The 17,261-nt window shown below is 46.0% G+C and overlaps 2 protein-coding genes and 1 long non-coding RNA gene across 24 annotated transcripts in view; 2 read left to right on the top strand and 1 right to left on the bottom strand.

Moving 5' to 3' along the window:
• The window catches only part of LOC102166266 (uncharacterized), a 565,109-nt gene that overhangs the window by 374,540 nt on the left and 173,308 nt on the right, over nucleotides 1-17,261 (top strand).
• LOC102160313 (T cell receptor delta constant) overlaps nucleotides 1-17,261 on the top strand; it is a 660,440-nt gene that overhangs the window by 553,014 nt on the left and 90,165 nt on the right. The gene's annotated exons all lie outside the window — the stretch shown is intronic.
• Nucleotides 1,345-17,261, bottom strand: part of LOC146401705 (uncharacterized) — a 76,133-nt gene continuing 60,216 nt past the window's right edge. The window contains exon 3 of the long non-coding RNA XR_014810877.1: nucleotides 1,345-3,671. This is a non-coding gene — a long non-coding RNA (uncharacterized LOC146401705). The remainder of the gene's footprint in view (nucleotides 3,672-17,261) is intronic.

Raw genomic sequence — 17,261 nt, 5'->3', positions numbered from 1 at the left:
AGTTCGATCCCCAGCCCAGTGCAGTGGATTAAAGGATCGGGCCTTAAAGATCTGCAGGTGCAGCGTAGGTCATAGCTGTGGCTCAGATTCTATCCCTGGCCCAGGAACTTCCAAATGCCTCGGGTGCAGCTGTTAAATATATATATATATATATATATATAGTTTTCTGATAGAGAGAGATGATTGTCAGTTGAGTCTTGCAAAAATCCTCTTTCCCTCTGCTCCTCTACTCCATCTTCTTGGCATGTGCCCTTCCCTCAGCATCTTTTGTTATCCTGCATCCCTGATTTCTCCCCGCAGCCTGGACCCTGCTGTCAGTTTAGATTGATACTGTGTGTGCCCTTATGTACCACGATCTCACTCACAGTATTACTTCCCTTTGATCAATGCCAACCAAGATCATTCATCACTCAGGGCAGCCTTGCTGCACATGGTGCTTCCTTTACCCTCCTTTGGTAACATCCCAGTTCGCAGTCACTACTCAGTCATGCGGGAGTTCAAACTCTCAGACTGCTTGGCAATTAAAGCCCTGCCAACTGGATAGCTCATACTTCTATTCAATAATCTTTTCATTCACTCATACTAAGTGTTCATTACACGGCTCAGTGTTAACAGCACTTTAACTTGTCACATTCACAATGTATATAACAGCACCCACATTTTAAACTGGGCTTTGGAGTTCCCATCATGGCTCAGTGGAAACGAATCTGACTAGCATCCTTGAGGATGCAGGTTCGATTCCTGGCCTCACTCAGTGGGTTAAGGATCCAGCATTGCCATGAGCTGTGGTGTAGGTCACAGATACGACTCGGATCTGGCATTGCTGTGGCTGTGGTATAGGCCGGTGGCTACAGCTCCAATTTGAACCCTAGCCTGGGAACCTCCATATGCTGTGGTTGCAGCCCTAAAAAAAGACAAAAAATAAATAAAATAAAAAATAAACTAGGCTTTAACATAGCAGCATCGTGGTGACCATAAATCAACGACTCAGAACTACGGTGTAGCCAGCCATGGTGAATGTGATGGGTAACATGGTATTTACCCCAGTCCTTGCCCCTATACCCCTGCTCACCCGATACGCACTTTCCACCAAAGAGTCTCTACAAACCCCACGTAACCAACTAGAATGTCAGAGATACACAGGGTATGACAAAGGGGCAGCAGGAGATGCAGAGAGGGTGACGTTCATGGAATCTGACGAGGGCACTGGGTCATGGTGACCCACACTGCTGCAGGACAACAGCCCTCAGATACTACCTTTCCACTTAATTGGTTGTGTAAGTCTCTTTTTCTAGCCCCCAAAGCTACCTCATGGCCACTTTTTAAAAAGGCTTTTAGAATCGATTCTTTTTTAAAAAAGTTTTATTGAAGTATAGTTGATTTACAAGGCTGTGATCATTTCTGCTGTACAACAAAGTAATTCAGTTATACATATACACACATCCATTCTCTTTCTGATTCTTTTCCCATGTAAATTATCACAGAATATTGGGTAGAGTTCTCTGTGCTATATATACGGCAGGTGCCCGTTGGCCAATCATTCCATATACCTCAGTGTGCATATGCTAATCCCAAACCCCTAGCCCATCACCCCCCCAACCTATCCTCGTTGGTAACCATAAGTTTTTCAAAGTCTGTGAGTCTATTTCTGTTCTGCAAATAAGTTCACTCATTTGTATCTTTTTTTTTTAGATTCCACATATAAATGATGTCATACAATGTTTGTCTTTTACTTCTGACTTCACTTAGTGTGATAATCTCTAGGTCCATCCATGTTGCTGCAAACAGCATTTCATTCTTTTTTATGGTTGAGTAATATTCCGTTGTATATATGTACATCATCGTCTTTATCCATTTTTCTGTGGAGGGACTTTTAGGTTGCTATGTCTTGGCTATTGTAAACAGTGCTGCAATGAACATTGGGGTACAAGTATCTTTTTGAATCATGGTTTTCTCCAGATAGATGACCAGGAGTGGGATTGCTGGATCATATGGTACTTCTGTATTTAGTTTTTTGAGGAAGCTCCATATTGTCCTCCATAGTGGTTACAAAAATTTACATTCTTATCAATAATGTAAGAGGGTTCCCTTTTCTCCACACCTTCTCTAGCATTTATTGTTTATAGACTTTTTTTCCCCCCTGCTGTACAGCATGGGGACCAAGTTACTCTTACAGGTATACATTTTTTTCCCCACCCTTTGTTCTGTTGCATTATAAGTATCTAGACATAGTTCTCAATGCTATATTGTTTATGGACTTTTTGATGATGGCCTTTCTGGCTAGCGTAAGGAGGAAACTCATGGACACTTTTTTTAAAAAAAATCTACACAGCTGCTTTCCCAAATCACCCTAGATGGTTCCATTGACTCCTCAGTTAACTCTGTATCTTTAGAGCGGATCTCATGTTTTAGCATTCTTTCAGCCTCATTCTTTCTTTCTCCCACCATGTGACACAACTATGCAAAAGTGGTAGGTGTGTTAGTTAGAGCCAAGAACTGGGAGAAACCTCTGGAACTGTGTCTGGGCTGGATGGCCAGTCAAAAAAAGCATGGATGATGCAAGCTTTTGCTGGCAGCTGTGGGAGCCACTGGCACAGAGGGCCAGGCTGTTCTGGCAGCTGGGCACCACACCCCTCTCCCAAGGGAAAGAAAGTGTGGCCTCTCCTTCATGGTATTTCCCTTCCTCTGGCAGCACAGTCCCAACCCAGAGGATGGTTGGGGTGGGGGGCTTACTCCCTCCCATTAGAGGAGAGTTAGGAGAGTTTACACTCAGGCAGGCCTCCCACCGTTCTCTCCTCTATCCTTTGATTGAAGGATAAAGGGCTTTATTTGCTTCCCTTGGGGAGAAGAGGCAGGGAATTTCCCTAGAGTTGCCCAATTCTGCCATTACCCTCTGTCCTGGAGGACACCAGGCAGGTTGGACGATATAAGGTGTATAAGATAAATCTTCATTCCACAGTTCTGCGGTGCCAGAGCTACAGAATTTGAGCTCCCTAGAAGCACAGCAGCATGTACATCCTACATTTTCATTAGCTCCCATTACCAAAGACAAAAAAATTGGCACTGATCATCTCCCTATCTCTGAAATGTCCCTGCCCCCTTCTGCCAACCAAGAACCTTGAGCAACATCTTTTCCCCCATTTCAGAGGGGGCGAGTGGGAGGTATTTTTTCTTTGTGCAGAGAAATATTATAAAGGGGGAGGGGCTTCCACTCCGGTCCTTTAAAACTAATAACCTCTGTACCAAATCCAAGTTTTTCCAGCCTTTTCCTCTCTGTTGGGATCTTGTTGGATGGAAGTACAAAATCACTGTTGTTTGGGGCTGGCTTTTTTATAAATAGACTTCTATCAACAACAGCATAAGATTAGTCTCTTATCAGCGTGATCACCACTGCTATTGGCCTCTCCAGGTTCTCCTTGAGGAACACCGGACCCCCACAGTGATTCCAGCAGGCAGGGGAGATCAAAGAAGACTTTCAGAGATGGTATTGACTTTGTATTCTACCTGCAGCTCGCTCTCTCCATGGCAGCAAATCTTCACTGTGAAATCAGCGATTCCAGGAGAGCAGAAGGTAATTCAGTCTCTCCAAAAACATATGGCCACTCAGGGCACGGCACACATTTTCACACTTTAGGGAGGGTGTCCTTAGATGACTGTGCTCTTCAGTGAGCCTGGGAATCACAGGCCAAAAACAAGGAAGGAAAGAAGAGAGGAAGGCCGGGAGGGAGGTACAGAGAGAGAGAGAGGGAGGGGGAGAAGAAAAGAGAACACAAGTTGAAACACAGCAAGAACCCATTACTCTATGGGTCTGTTGTGCTGCGGGCTGCATTCCACATCACACACACACACACACACACACACACACACACACAGCAATATTCTGTCAACCTAAGGAATCAGGGCCAGCGAGCTCCCCTGCCTGAATTCTTTCTCTCCGAAGGGAGCTGAGTAGGGCATAATTTGGACCTTGAAGGTCAGGGCAGGATTAAAAGGAGGAACCAAAACCCACAGACTTAGTCCATTTTTAATCAGCAGAAAAGGACCCACAAGGACCATAGCACATAGCACGTTTTTCCTAAGCATCCGCTAAGTGGCCAGAATGCAGCAGGAGCTCAGGGCAACAGAGAGATGGCTGAAGCTGACCTTAGCAGGCCCTCAGGCCCTCTCATTCATAAGGGGCCAGCATTGAGCAAGCACCAGGGCAGTGAGCTATTGAGGGTCCTCACTGGTCCTGGAGAAAAGGACAGGCTGGCAGACTGTCTCCATCCCAGGTGACGCTTGGCCACAGGCTTTGTGTTGTGTCCTGAAGATAATACTGTAATAAGCTTTTACTTCACTACAAAGCTTTATTCTTTGTTTCACTAAATGATGCTTTTACACAGGTTATCAATCCTGGATGCACGTCAGAATTACCTAGGGAGTTTTTTGAAAAATCCCGATGCCCAGATCCCACCTCAGACTAATTGAATCAGACTCTTGGGAGTTCCCGTTGTGGCTCAGCAGTTAAGGAAACTGACTAGTACCATTGAGGACGTGGGTACCATCCCTGGCCTTGCTCAGTGGGTCAGGGATCCAGGGTTGCAGTGAGCTGTGGTGTAGGTCACAGACGAGGCTTGGATCCCGTGTTACTGTGGCTGTGGTGTAGGACAATGGCTGCAGCTCCAGTTTGAACCCTAGCTTGAGAACCTCCATTGCTGGGCTGCAACTCCAGTTTGAACCCTAGCCTGAGAACCGTCATTGCCACAGGCACAGCCCTAAAAAGACAAAAAAAAAAAAAAAAAGAAAGAAAAGAAAGAATCAGACTCTCTGTGGTAGCACCCAGGCATCAGAATTTTTAAAAAATCTCTAGGGGATCCCAAAGTGAGGCCAAGATTGATAACAGAGATTGCAAATGTCCTAACTACCTTTCCAGCTTTTCTCTGCCTTCACATTCCTCTTAGCTGTCATATTTCCTCTTTGTTATGATGTGTGTTCTACTTGGTCCTCTCAGTAGATAATTCTACAGTACCCCATTAAACCGTTTTTCATGCTTTAACTTTGCTTTTTCTCATTTAATTTTCATTGCCCGCTCCACTTACTCCATCTTCCCATTATGTTTATTTTGTGCTGTGTTTTCTTTAGTCCAGCATCACCATTTACAGGGAAAATGATATGGGCAGAGTGCTATAGGAAGCACTTAACTGCTCCTAAAAATTAAATCCAAGGTAATAATATTTTCTGTTAAATTCTGAGTTATGAGCTCTTGTCCTGTGGAAGATGGGCATTTTGGAAAAGTCTATCTCCCTTCCTAGGAAGCAGCTCACTTGGTATATAATAAAAGATCCAAAATAAATATACTGCAACAAAAAGTAAAAGAAACACCCACAACTAAGGGGGAACGAAGATTAAAAGCTGTCTGGAGCTAAACAGCAGCATCTGCCCTGCCAAAATCTCAGCCTCATTCTAGGACAGAGATGCTGCCATTTGCAGCAGAAAGAGAAAGTCCCCAGAGTGTCTGTACAACTGGTGAGGCTCTTCTCTGGGGACAGAACATCTGCTGACTCAGGCTCATTTCCTCATTGTCCGCAAGCAAGCCCAGGAGCAACCAGGCCAGCAGCTGAGAGGCTGAGATCCAGGGTGAGCAAGAAAGAGCCAGAAATGGTCCCAGAGCAGACACTTCATTCCCCAGAAGAAGTCAGGCAGCGCATCTGCCTGCCTGATCTCCAGCCCCTCGGCTGCCTAGCATTCCCAGACCCTGCCACTTCCTGGGCCAGGCGAGGCCCAGAGAGCCTGAAACACTGTCACTCCCACAGAAGCCGGCCTGGCAGTGTGCGCACCTTAGAAGCCGGTGGATGTTTGCCCAGAAAGTGGGTTAATGAATAAATGACTTCCCTGATGAAAAGACTCCTGGGAGAGGTGCTGGGGAGTCTGAAACGGGAGATGGCTATGTAATCCCACCTCAGTCCCCTGATGCTCTGAGAGGGCTCTTTGGTTTCTCTCTCTTCCCTCTCCCTTGGTTTCGTCTTTTCAGGAGTCAAGCCAGATGTCTTGTTGGAACAAGAAGAGACGTTTATTCCTTTTAGAAGAAGCAGGATTTTGCAGTGCCAAATGCCAGGGGCAGGGAAATGAATAATTAGGTATACACTGCTGTCAGAGGAACTGAGATGGCTCCCCGAACTTTCTACACCCACAAGGAGGCTTCCGTGGCCCTGGTCTCCAGAACACCTTTACTTATAGAGGCCAATTCTCCCTGGAGACTCTTGAGACCACAGTGAGAGAGGAGGGACTTGCTACTGGCCGCCTTATCTATGGTGCCACTCCTCTGCTTCCACGTAGGTCACAGCAAAGCCTGTCCCTCCCACCTCCCACAGTGGTCAGCTGACCCCAAGGGCTGGTCTCCCTGTAGATCAGTCACAATGTACCCACATGTATTATTTAAGACTGCATGAGACAGTATCAGCCCCATTTTATTGTCTAGAAAACTGAGACCATGGAGAAGTTACGTGACTTGCAAGTAAGTGGTGGTGTCAGGTGCAAATCCGAATCTCCCAAGCCTAAATCCAGTGGTCCCTCCACTACAGCAACAGCTATCCCTTGAGACCAGAGCAGGCAAGGACAAACGAGGACTCCAGAGTTCCAGGACCCCATCCAGCCCAGTCCTATGGATATCTGAGGCTTGTCTGAGCTGAGGTAGTGTCACCCAGCTGCCTCCTGGCAACAGTCTGTGCAAATTCAAAGAAATGGAGTATGAGTTCAAAGAGCGCCCTTGAAGAGTAGGAAAAGCAGCTCTCTGCTTGAGGTTATGGGGAAGTGAAGACTGAAATGTGGCTGAGAAGGCTTTCGAAGGTCCCCGCTACTCTCACATCATACATTCTTTCTTCTGTTCTCAATGAGGCCAATAAACAGATCTTCCTCCATTGCTGTGTGATCCATGTTGATTTGCCTGGGACTCCCCAAGCAGCACCCTGGCCTTGAAAATGAAATAGTAACTACCTCAGCCTCACAGCCATCTCTAGCCTCCATACACTAATGGAAGAGCAAGAAGCTCTGGTGGCAGTGTGTGTGGCAGTATTGAGGTCAGCGCCTTTCTTAGCCCTCCTCTGTCTGGTGAAGCGGAAGGGAGTAAAACTCCCTGTAATGCTACAGCCTGTCTTTAGAGCCACAACCCAAAGACCTGGGGTCCTTCCCGTGACCAGGATCTTGGGAGTCAGATCCTTTCCAGTCTTCCTCACCACTTCTGGTATGTTGTTCACAGAAACTCACTTTCAAGTCAGGCATCCTATAGGCAGAGGAAATTATTTCCCTTCAATCAGCATTTTTGAGGACCTATATAGGTTCAGGAGGTGCTTTGGGGGAATTGCCAGGAGATGAAGACAGAGCAAACAAGTGTGAGGCTGTGCTTACCTATCAGTAAACCACTGGATGCAAAGGCAACTCCAGAATTTATACAAAGGAGGGGCTGCATCTGGTTGAAAGATGCCTCAGGGACTTCCCTTGAGGCTGTATTTTCATAGCACATAAGACTGAGATGGAGTTCCCAGTCATGGCTCAGCGGAAACAAATCTGAGTAGCATCCATGAGGACACAGGTTTGATCCCTGGCCTCGCTCAGTGGGTTAAGGACCTGGCGTTGCTGTGAGCTGTGGTGTAGGTCATAGACTTGGCTTGGATCTAGCATTGCTGAGGCTGTGACGTAGGCTGGCAGCTACAGCTCTGATTCAACCCCTAGCCTGGGAATTTCATATGCCGCAGGTGTGGCCCTAAAAAGACAAAAAAAATAAAAAAATAAAAAAATAAAGATCGAGAAAGGTGTCAAAGAATGGGAGGCTGATGGATATTGAGAAGGATGAGTGAAGCCCCCTCAAAGCACTCCTGTCTCTCCTACTATCTGTTTAAGTCTCACGTGTCCTTATTTTTATATAAAATGTCAAGGAAGCAGAAAACTAACAAACAGCCCAGCAATGAGCCAAGTGTTTACAAATATAATTTCATGTATTCCTCACAGACTGTAAAGCAGCATTAGCTCTCCTCCAAAGTGACATGAAGGAACAGACATCCCTCAGGGTCTGGGAAGTCGTAGCTGAGTTGCTGGACACAGAAAGAATGACTGAGCGCAAGGAACACAGCCTGTGCAGAGTCGGAGGAAGGGGGAGCCCAAGGGCGGGGCCCGGAAACACTTTCCTACCTTCCACCTGGGCACCCCCCATAGACTAGGTTTGTGTTCAAGTTCCATCTTGCTCCAGCAACAGGCCCAGGCCAGGCTTCTGCAGTAGGTCCTGACTCCCCCCGACCTGGTAGAGTGGGTCTCCTAGCTACACCCTGCCCCAGCTTCCACCAGAACAAATCAGTCACCTGTTCCCTCCCCACTACTGTCCTTCATCTGGGCTCTGATTAATTATTTGTACTGACTCTCTCTTAGGCCTAGAGGAAGACTGTTTTTGCCCATTAGTAATAAACTCTTAAAATTACCTCTAACCCGTGGAAGATAGAAATCTTCATCATAAGCATAAGCACATCCTTGGAATTTTTTCAAAATGACTTCCTGAATAATTTGGGAGAATTATAATTACCTAAGAAGATGGGCTGATTTGAGCTCTGCTAACTGTTCTTTTGATGTTAATGCAGCTTTAAGCCTACAGCACTTCTTGCCTCAGGGCTTTTTTTTAATATGTCCTCATTTCTTAACATAGAATGTTCTTTCCCTAAACACACCCCCTATACCTGGTATATCAAGCAGACTCCCAGCAGGAGACAGAGGGTACTGTCAAAGGGGTAATTAGAGAGACTCTAATGAAAAGGACATCTGCAAAGGTGTGGACAGGTGTTACAGGCAGAATTATGTCATCCCCCCCCCAAAAAAAAAGATAAGTTGAAATCCAACACCCAGTACCTCAGAAAGTGACTTTATTTGGAAATAGGATCATTGCAATCCATGGAATTAATTAAGATGAGGTAATCCCGGAGTCAGGTGGACCCCTAATGCAGCATGGCTGATGTCTTTGTAAGAAGAAAGCCGTGTAAAGACAGAGATGCAGAGTTCCCTCTGTGACTAGTATCCATGAGGATGCGGGGTTGATCCCTGGCCTTGCTCACTGAGCTAAGGACCCGGTGTTGCTGTGGCTGTGGCCGGCAGCTGTAGCTCAGAATAGACCCCTAGCCCGGGAACTTCCATATGCCACAAGTGCAGCCCTAAAAAGAAAAAAAAAAAAAAAGACATAGTTGCTGGGAGAACACCATGTGACAGCAAAGGCAAGCCAAGCCTAAGAACACCAAGGACTGCCAGCAAACCACCAGTTGCCAGGAAGAGGCAAGGAAGAATTCTCCTAAAGGTTTCAGAGGGAACAGGGCCCTGCTGACACCTTGATTTCAGACCTCTAGCCCCCCGATATGTGAGACAGTCAATCTGTTGTTTCAAGCCATCCAGTTGGTCATACTCTGTTAAGGCAGCCACGGGAAATTAATACAGCTGGGTTATGGGAAACAAACAAACAAAAAAGATGGTGAAACACACTGGATCTGGAAACAGAAAAACTGCTGCCACCCTAGACCTGAAGGTTGCAGTGCAGGAGGCTTTACTGAAATTTGCAGTTACAGGAGCGAAGCTGTAGCCTCCAGCAGAGGAAAGTAGCAGCTGCGAGTGCACAACCTGGCAGGAAGGAACCTGGGGTCTAACACCCCACCTCACCCTCCTCCTTCCCTCCAATCTCCTGATGGTGCCCCCACTGTCCAAACTTAACAGGATGCCAGAGAGCAAGGGAACCAGATAGATGCTATCCCTTGAGGTCAGCTTCCTAGAGTAGGAAATGGAGTGATTTGGAGGGACAGACAGATGGTATCCAGTGCACCTGACTAACTTCTGTTTTTGAGTCTCAGCTGCAAAGTTACTTCTTCAGGGACGCCTTCCCTGACCTCCAGACCAGATCCTAGCCCCCGTAACATGCTCTCATAATCCAGCTTCTGCAGAGTATTTGTCACACTGCAGCAGTGGAGACATTCATTATGCAAATCACTAAATGATGGCTGGCTCTCATGCTAGAAACTAAACTTCACAAGAGAAGAGACCACATCGGTCATTCATCAGTGAATCCTCAAGGTCTGGTGCACAGGGAAAATGACTAGATTTATAGGTTATGCCAAGAGCCAAGCAACCTGATTTAAAAAGATCAAGTATGGAAGCCCAAAGAAGTTGCCCTTGGCAACTTTCAAAGGACTATGGAGAACAGGCTCCATTGTGTCCTACAGGTGGATACTGATAGGGCAAAACAATTTTCATAACATCAAAGACTATGGCCCCCTTGAATGCTTGCTAGTGGTGCTCTAGGAATGGGGGATGAGGTGGGCAGTTGGGTAAATGAGATGACAAGAGTAGGGAGAGCGACTCCCAAGAGCTCAAACAAACTTGAACTTGCTTCTATTTGAATTTCCTCGAGCCAGTCTGCTCCTAGTCATGCTGGGGAAAACCAGAGAGCTCAGGTGGGTCTCTCCTCCATTGTGGGAATTTAGGTCCTGCCTCCATCCTCAGCTACTGGATTCCACCTTAGCTCCTGCCTCTTTATATACCAAATGACCCTCTCCCCAGCTTTTTCTGCACCCTCTAGTTCCCATTATCAATTTGCCTGTTTAATTGCAATTTCTCATTGACTATTGGCCTTGAAATCCCAAAGCGCAGGTCCCAAGAATTCAAATATGTCCCTCTTTGGAAGTACATCTAAATTTTGCCTGTCCTAAACTGGAGGCGCTGGTGATTTCTAAGTTTTCTACAGTACTTTACTTCGTGTACTTCAACATAGGCGACCTAAGAAACCTACAGAAAAGAAGATGGATGAGCTCAATAAAGATCAGGGAACTCTGGGTCAAATTTGGAGATAGTGTTTCATTGGACTGCTCTGTTATACTTGGGTGAATCACCCTTATCCAACTTTGCCTGGAGGGAGTTTGCAGTGAACACAACAATCATTACAACACCCACAGTCCTCCTCGTGCACACACTATCGACCTCCTCGTTGGAAGGTTCTTTTGATTACTGCTGTAAATGTCAATAATTCTTCTTGGTGTTAACTCTTAACATCACCACAGAGTGTACCACAGGTCCCTCTAACGTGAAGATGAAGCAACAATATCAAACTTAACTTCTAGGAGGGGGAGCAGAAACCTTGTTATCAATCAAATAAGCAGGCTTAACCTCCTCTCCGTTGGCCTCATTTATCTGGACCACATAATTGACCTTGAAGGGCACTGTCATCCATTAACAGGCAGCATGCTCCTTGAGCACCCTGTGATTGGCCAAACATCTCTTGGTTAACAGAACAACTGCAGACAAGGGCTCATTTCCTCAGGCACAGAGAAAGTGTTGACTCAGAGGAGGGAGCCGGCAGAGGATGAGTCGGGAGGCAGAGCTGTCCCTCAGGAGCCATGCAGAGGGTCTGCTACCTCATTCACCTCGCCTTCTGCTGGGCAGGTAAGGTAGAGTCTCGACATCATCCAAGCAAGACTCAACAAGGGGGGCTGCCTGGCCCCTTTCCCAGTTCTCACTGAGCCTCTCTCATGTCTTTTCCCTCAGGAGTCATGTCAGCTGTCATGTTGGTGCCCCAAGACCAAAAAGTGAATGCATTCATGGGGGAATCTGTCACCTTCAGGTGCTCCATGAAAGGAGGATCCTTCAGGAACTACTATAACTTCTGGTACAGGAAGACCCTGGGGAGCACACTGACTTTCGTATACCGAGAAGGGGGCATGTACGGCCCTGGTTTCTGGGACAACTTCCAGGGTGAAACTGATTATTCAAACAACCAGGCTGTGCTGAAGATCCTTAAGGCATCAGAGAGAGACGAAGGATCTTACTACTGTGCCACTACCACCCTGCTGTGGGTTCACTTCCGAACAGCTCAGAAACCATGGAATTTAAGAAATTGGGGTCTGAGAAGGCTGACATTCCTGCCTTTCCTTCAGGCTCCATCACTCAGGGCCTGCCTGTGTGTTCCCATGGTGCTCAGATGGGCAACCCAGCTAGTGAAGTATGGCCCAGCATGGGGCAGGAGGGAGAAAAGGCAGAGCCAGAGTCAGAAACTGCAGCATTTACAGCACACTCTTTTTTTTTTTTTTTTTTTTTTTTGGTCTTTTCTGTCTTTTTAGGGCCGCACCCACAGCACATGGAGGTTCCCAGGCTAGGAGTCTAATCGGAGGTGTTGCCAGATCCTTAACCCAGTGAGTGAGGCTAGGGATTGAACCCATAACCTCATGGTTCCTCGTCAGACTCATTTTCGCTGCACCACAATAGGAACTCCTTACAGAACACTCTTAACAGTTTTCTTGGAGCTTCATAAAAGATTCGGCTATACATCCCAAAGTACTTAGGATATGACATAAAGAGGTCCTTTCCAAAGTAGGAATATGGATGATATCCCATTTCTCCCCAACAGGATACACCGGGATTCGAGCTGTTCTGGAGGAGGGGGTTGGGAAAGTAGAAAGACGCTTCCTTTTCTTCAGCATCGATAGTACATGCTGCCTGTCATCTTCCCAACGTGGAGGGCAAGACTCAATCTCTAGCATCCTGTACCATTCTGGACTTTTGTCCTCCTTTCCATCTCTACTTCTTTACTTCTTCTCTATGTGCTAGAAACAAAACATGGACTAGTTTTTTTTCCCCACAATGACATTTCTTTATCCTTCTTTGGACAGCTCAACTTAAACTCCACTTTTATCTTGAACAATGTACTTCTCCAGATTTAGGTGAATGATTGTCAGCCTATTCTCAGGTTGAACCCTGTGGCTTGCTTTCTGGCCGCATCTAGGAAATCTACCATTCCTCTTATTGAAGAGCTCATTGGAATTTTAGTGGTGATGGGTATGTTCAGTAGCTTGATTATGGTGATGGTTTCATGGATGTACAAGTATATCTGAATTCATCGGGTTGTATGCTATAAATATGGGCATTTTTTGATAAATATCAACAGTCTTATATCAATAAGTCAAATATTGACTCCTGCTCTCTGGAGTTCCCATTGTGTCTTAGAGGGTTAAGAACCCAACACAGTATCCATGAGGATGCGAGTTCGACCCCTGGTTTCACTCAGAGGGTTAAAGATCCAGTGTTGCCGCAAGCTACAGGGTGGTACAGGCCAAGCTGCAGCTCCAATTCGACCCCTAGCCCAGGAACTTCCATGTGCCACAAGTAAGGCCTTTAAAAAAAAAAAAAAAGACCCTTCCCCTCCATAGGGGCATAGAAACACAAAGAGGCTGACAAGTGTTTGCCAGACACACACAGGGGGTTCCAGTCAGGGATCTTCACTGTTCCACCAAGGATGCTCACAATCTTCCTATCTCTCATGATTTTGTCTGATCTTACATTTATATATATATATACGCACACACACATATGTATATATATGTATATATGTGTGTGTGTGTGTGTATGAAAAAGAACAACGTTTGGAAGTAGCTGTGTAGATGTTGTCAAAGTTTTGGAACCATGGTCTTATAAGACCTGCGAGATGATTTCTAGGAAGAGACTCAGTGGATCCTTTTGACAGAGAATGGGAAGAATGCCTTTGATGAGAAGGAGGAGGAAAAATACTTGGACAAATTCATATGACTGTACATTAGCCATCATCATGATTGACATCTGTTGAGTGCTTACTATACGCCAAGCACTATTCTGAGCCTTTGACATAAGTTATATGATCTAACCCTCTCAACAATCCAATGATGCATTTTCCATTATTCTCCCCATTTTATAAATGAGGACACTAGGCACAGAAAAGTTAGAACATTTGCCCAAGGTACCACTGCTACTAAGGGAGGGAGACAGATTTCAGCTCGAGCTAGAGGACACAGTATGTGATTCAGAGGGTGTGCAGGGGCGGGGGCAGGGGTGGGGAGCAGAAATAAGGAACAACAGGGCTGTGCCCTTGCCACAAGAACTGTTCAAACCCATGTTCCATGACCATCTGCCAAGAAACTGGGACAATGCAGCAGTGGTCCCAGATGACTTCTCAAATGTTTTCCAACATGAGAGTTTGTGATCCTGACACAAGCTTCCCTCTGCCTTTAAAATCATCTGAACTGCTTCATCTTTAAAACTGGGACAATGAGTAACGTCTTGAGAGATAATAAGAGTTCCATTTTTCTACAGTGTTGTAAAAAGCAAATGATAGAAAGTAAGTAAATTGCCTTGCACGTAGCAGCTAGTCCATAAATGTTACTCATCATAAGAAAGAGCAAACTATAAAGTGGAATAATTGAGAAGAAAGTGAACTAAATTATCGAGTGCCAAGAAGCAACCACTTTGCAGGTGTGGACTCAATCCTTATGACAGCACTGCAAGGTCATTATCATCAGCTCTGTTTTACAGATGGGGATGCTGGGCCTCAGAGAGACTGGGTACCTTGCCTAGGGTTACAGAGGCAGAGCCAGGAGCTGGGTCTGAGTTAGAGGCTGATGGCCCTGGCACTGGGCTGGGGGCTGCAGAATATAGTAAAGAAACACATCACCTATGGCAATAGTTAAAGAATGGCTGGGGAGTTCCCGTTGTGGCTCAGTGGGTTAAGAACCCAACTAGAATCCATGAGGACAAGGGTTTGATCCTTGGCCTCATTCAGTGGGTTAATAACCTGAGCTGCCATGAGCTGTGGTGGATGTTGCAGACTCAGTTTGGATCCTGTATTACTATGGCTATGGCTGTGGCGGTGGCCAGCAGCTACAGCTCTGATTCAGTCCCCAGACTGGGAACTTCCATATGCCATGGGTGTGGCCCTTAAAAAAAAAAAAAAAAGAATGGCTGGAACCAAGCAAGTGCATCAAGTCCAGTCATCTGTGTGATGCAGAAGTTGCCTTTGACTCCTTGGTCAGTCTGGAGGAAGGGGATGGGGACGGGTGTATCCAACTCCTTCCACCTCCCACTTTTCCCTCCCTTCCTTTGAAACACCAGTTGCAATTTCAGCTTCTGGGCTGTTTTCTGGAGATGCTTCAGTCCCATGACTGAAAGAGGACAGCTGCCACCCAGCCCCCTGCCCCTTACACTCCTGAGCTCACCCCTAGGTTGGCAGCTTGTCTCTCAGGCCACAACATGGCAAATGGAGCCACATGGTCTACCCTTCCAATGCTTGTCAAAGGCAGCATCTTGATGGATTCCCTTAGGGTCTCTGAGGTCCTAATACATCCACCACCTTCTCCTTGCCTTCCCAGAGGCCTGCCTGGAAGAGCAGCCACAGGGGTCTGGGGCTAATGAGATGAGAGCTGGAGAAAGGCTCTGGGTCTCTGGCAGGTCCAAGAATTGCTGACTTTACTGTCCAGATAGAACTGCACTGTGAGACAGAGTGTCCGAGTTGGTCTCTTCCATTTTCACTGACTTATTATCGCTTATATGTTGGCAGCAAAAGGGCTCAAGATCTGTCATCCACAGTTCTCTGCATTCAAAATGAGCAAACTGACACCAGAAAGCACAGCAGTGAATTGAGGTGCGGGAGCCACCATGCAGAGAAGAGAACTGCGCTCAAACCAAAGTTTCCTTGTTCTAGGTAGGGTCATAGCCTCCCGCAGCGCCTCAGACAGGAAGTGCCTGCTAATAAATTCTCCATACCAACAAGGTGAAGAAACTCCAGAATTGAGGCTTCTTTCCTACTCCTCAGTTCAACATCTTGTCCTCAAAGATAAATTGAAATGATGGGGTTATACATCTCTAATATTTTTTGGTCAGAGCGCTTTATTCTTCCTCTGGCAAATACCATCTCTCCTCTCTGCTCAATTTTTCTCCATAGCATTTATCACTGTCTGATGCGTGTATGTTTTACTTGCTTCTCTATTTCTTGTTTGGCTCTCCACTGGAACACAAGCTCCGTGATGGCAGGGATTTTTATCTGCTTTGTTCACTGCCTTAACTCCAGCCCTTAGAGTAAATCTGGCACAAAATGGGCACTCAGCAAGTGTATGAATGAATGAGGGTGTGAAATGGGTAATGCGTGAGGACTTTGCTCTGTGCTGGATGCTGCAGAGGCAACAGAGGACCAGGCTGGTGCTAAGTTTGCTTGGAGATGATCTCTCCAAGCCTCATCTAATCTGCTTACAAAACACGGTGGTGTGTTAGGAGATTTTCTGAAGGGTTGATCATAGAGCACACTAGAACACCAAATAACTTACTCTTGGAAAGTGGACAGCAAAACTCCTACATTTCTTGAACACCCCCCCATGGCAGGGATAAAACGGGGAAGGTGGGGCAGAGAGGATGGCAGGCTTTCTCATTCATTTCACCACCTCTTCTCTCCTCTTAATCTGAAGGTCCTGGGCCCTGAGGCCTGCTAGTCAGGGAAAAGGCTGACCATTCCTGCTTTATTTCCCAAAGAAATTTTGCCAACTTTCCCTCCAAGCATACTTGCTGGGGCATGCCACCTCCCATGACCAAAAGCCACAATGACACATTTTCCTAAACAAAAGGGCAACTCCCAACTCCCTCTCACCCTACCACCACCACCACCAAATACTTTTGGAATTCTTCAGGGATGCAGATCAGTTCAGGGTCTTGTGTTTTTAGTAATTCACACACACACACACACACACACACACACACACACACACACACACACCGTGAATGGTAACAGTGTACAGTGGCAGTGCCACAGCTCAAACACTGGAGTGACTCTCTGAAGGCATATTCTGCATGCTCAGGGTGCAGTCGGCCTGAAGCAGTGCGCCACCCAGCACACATGCTCAGTCAGAAAAGGACCTGGTGATGCGACAAAGGAAGCCAAGCCACCGTGCAATTGCTCCTATTCATTTAAACAAGGCAGGCTCTCGAACTCTGTGTTTATAGAAGAAATCTAATAGCCATACATTTTCTTTTGCCTGCATGCATGTGAGAGAATAAGGAAGCTTCAATTATCCTTTTCTGGCATAAGAACAAAACCCCGTGAGTATTTATAACTTTCAGAAAAAGAAATGTCAGTATAAATATCTTACAAGGGTCACAAATTATTAAGAAAGAAAACCAATCCAAAGTGTAGATTTGGGGAGATTAAAGCTGCTTTCAAAGAATATAACTTTCATTTATTTATTCAATAATAATTTACTATGTAGCTACTGTGTGCCAGGTACTTTTCTAGACATACTGGGAATATGGAAGCTCATGAGTTTATTTTAGTGAAAATAAATACAGACTAAAATAAGTAAAATATGTGTTAGATGGTGATAATTGCCATGAGAAGACTTGCAGAGAGAGAAAATATGTTATCAGGGGACTATGGGAGGTAATAATTTTAAATCAGGTGGTCAAGAAAGGCTACAAGGAGA

Source organism: Sus scrofa, chromosome 7 (genome assembly GCF_054392235.1).
Source record: "Sus scrofa isolate SSC_HxYL_T2T_F1_AM1 chromosome 7, Sscrofa_HxYL_maternal_Yorkshire_Landrace_v2.0, whole genome shotgun sequence".
Classification (NCBI taxonomy): Eukaryota; Metazoa; Chordata; class Mammalia; order Artiodactyla; family Suidae; genus Sus; species Sus scrofa.
This window is presented reverse-complemented; position numbering and strand designations above follow the sequence as displayed.